We start from the raw sequence: 3300 nt of genomic DNA, 5'->3' as shown, positions 1-3300 counted from the left end.
CGGGGGGAGCTACGGCGGGCGGTGAGGGCCAGTCCTAGCAGGAAGCGCGCGACTGCTGCCGCCCGGCGCTGAGGCACTGCCGCGGGTCTTCACTCCCTCCTGCGTCAACTAACTCATAAAAGTGGAGAGTTACACTTTAGGGAATGGCATGCAGGGGCAAAACATGCCTCAGCACTACCAGCTGCAGTCTGTGGCGCGGAGCTCTCTTGGAATCTTGTTCCAAAACGGGTCCTGGAGTCTTGCTATGATGGATCAATGGAGGCACAGAAGGTGCACTCTACTATCCCGGGCATCTCATCGTGACCTGGGCTCTCAGCACCCACCAGTAATAAAAAAAAGAAAAAGACGCAAACCGCTGTCAAGAATCAGCAGCTAACATTATCTTCTAGCATCATCACTCCCTTCCCCAAGCATCTCTTCCTCTGCAGAAGACTTCTTAGCTCTTCTAGGTACTGCCTTAATCTCAAACCTGGACACAGGAAAAATGGGTTCCTTTGCTAGATTAATGCTCAGGCCAGCTCCACAATCTAGGCCACTGATGGAACCACTGAGCAGTGCTGGCCCCAGAAGGAGCCCCACCAGGCAGAGGCTTTGTTATTTTACCTCAATCCTCCTGTACCACCTTGATCCAAGACAATGCTTTGGAGATTTTTTGACTCACTCAAGACATGGGAATGCCACAGTCAGAGGAGCTGCATCCATCTGGTCTTTCACCCACCCTCTAAGAGATGCTTTTCTTGTTATATACAAAGCAATGGAAATACTCTGGTTTTATTAAATATTTTGGCAATTTGCACCCTAAGAATGTGATTGAGGTGAAACCCTATGAAAGATGCCTGAATTCTTCTGTATATAAAACTAGTCCCATCTAACTTGAATAATGGAAAAATGGAAAACAAAATCAGCAAACGAGTATGCATAAACCCAGAGTATGCATAAACCCAAAGTATGCAAAACCAAGCATGAAATTAACTGGAAAATGTCAATTTCATACCAAGCATGAGCTAAGAAGGACCCGACCTCATCAGAGAAGGACTGCAGAAGCTAACAGACTCACTTTGGAAACTGGGGCTGCAAAGACACAGCCAGACACAGCCAAAATGAGATGGAAGGATTTCTTTTTCCAATATGACCAATTTTCTCTGCAACAGTGACAGAAACATCTGGAATGACTCCAGGGAAAAGATATCAGCGCTCACAAAGGCCCTTCTATTTCTCAGTGAGTTAGCTGCTTCCCATCATCCTGTTATTGGATGGTGGGAGCTGTCTGCACGGTGCACTTAACAAGCAGATTGAAAACGAGCGTATCTCTATTTATACATGCAAGGACAGTCTATTCAGAAGGCAGACATCCATGCTTCTCTTCTAACAGTCAATGAATATTCACAAAATACTAAAAGAGGACTTATTCCTAAGAGGTCTTATTCCTAAAAGAGGACTTATTCCTCTTTTTGCATCATACACCTGTTGTGCACGTTCAAATTGACCTCTGCAGGCTTGCAGAATTTGTGGTTGCTGTCCTCATATATGCAGTCTCTTTCTAGGAGAGGTGCTGCCACTTGTAATCTTCTGCAGAACCGCCAAAACCCTCCGTTCAGCACAGGCGTAGCAATCTCAGCCTTTTTGTGGAGCCGCTGTTGCTTACCCCATGTGTTTATCCCATGCTTATCCCATGTGCTTCAGGCACATGCTGTTTTTGGAAGGCATTTCAAGGCTGTCTTCATAGGTAATTTCGTTTGACTCTCTCTGCTCTGCAAAAAGTGACTTCACGTCCCTTTAGTTAATTCAAAATTAATTCAAAGAATTCACGTCCCGTTGGTTAATTCAAACTAGATGACCCACTTAAGAGGGGAGATAGCACTTTAGCTGCAACCAATTCTGCCCTACTTCTGAAAGTAAGCTCAAGTCCCCAAAATGTCTGTGATCCAAATTCCAGCACAGCCAGTTTTGTTTCCATTTAAACGGAAAGCCCTGAGCAGCTGAGGAGTCTGGCTGTTGATGCTCCAAGAAATAGACACAGGTGGCGGGCTCTCTTCTGTGTGGAAGTTCTGATCACCTTTATTTCTTCTAGAAGCAGAACTGAGCCAGTGAGTGGAACATCAAAAGCAGTATGTAAAAACACAATCTCACCCTTTTTTCAACACCTTTAATTCTAAACAAGAAATTCTAAGGAAATTCTAAACAAATAGCCTTGTGTTAATTTTGCAAACATTAACTTCATATATTTTCCAGTAAAACACTGTATATATTGCAATTGCAGTGTATTTAATTCAGCATAGTAAAGACTGAGTAATGCCATCGCTTGCGCAGTTCGAATGTGAATATTGGTATTTGTGCCTCGTAACGCATTGTATTTCATATTGAACACGCTGGGCTATTTCCTGTATGACTTTGTGTTGAACAGGTGATATATGATGGTTTTTAGATCACGCCGGTTCAAGGTTTGCACACTGATGTGCTACATCTGTCTGTCTATAGCTAGCCAATATGTATGCTTGTATGGGGGTGTGGGGTTTTTGTTTCTTGCAATAAAAATTGTTTAGAGAGTTTTGTGTTTTTTCATTTTCACATTGTATCACTTAGCTTCTGTTTTTAAGTACTTTTTTGCCTAATGCTTTTTGAAAATGTTTTCAAAAACGACTGAGAAACCATTATTGCTAAACTTGGTACTGTTTCTTACTTGTGACTCAGGGGCTCAACAAATACCGAACCCAACATATCCCATAGGTTTTGAGGACAGTTCTGATTCCTTTTCATGTCCTTAAATACTTGGGCATTTGTTCCTAAAAACTGTACAATTGAAGTGATACTGTTTGGGCCCCTCTGAGTACCGCAGTGTCTTTAACAGGTTGACGTGAATTTACATATCCTTGCTACAGAAAGTGGTATTCTGAAGTTCTGCATTTATCTTTCCACTTTATCTGATGAAGCAGTTTGTCTCCAAATGAAAATATCTAAACCCCAGTGTACAAATTCTGGCACAAGGTTATAGCCCGGTGCATTTGTGGGTAAAGCTCAATGTGTACCTCAAGGAAACCTCCAAGGGTCCCACCATCCTCAGAGGCAACGCAGAGGGCATCTCCTGTCCCAGCAGGGCTGTCTGCTCTGTAGGAGCTGCCTTGGAACAAATGCCACCAGAAGTACAAGTTCCAGCCCTGCCCGTAGACTGCAGCGACCCCCTTGGTGTCACTGGGACCTGTTGATTGCTTTTCAGAATTGTAGCTGCGTTTCCTCTGGGGTTTTGCCCTTGGGCTTCTGTTCTGGCTGCTCATCTACTAACCCGCAAGAGCTGTTGTGTGG

This window comes from Larus michahellis, unplaced genomic scaffold (assembly GCF_964199755.1).
Source record: "Larus michahellis unplaced genomic scaffold, bLarMic1.1 SCAFFOLD_69, whole genome shotgun sequence".
Lineage (NCBI taxonomy): Eukaryota > Metazoa > Chordata > Aves > Charadriiformes > Laridae > Larus > Larus michahellis.
The sequence above is the reverse complement of the archived record's forward strand: the minus strand, read 5'-3'. Positions refer to the sequence as shown.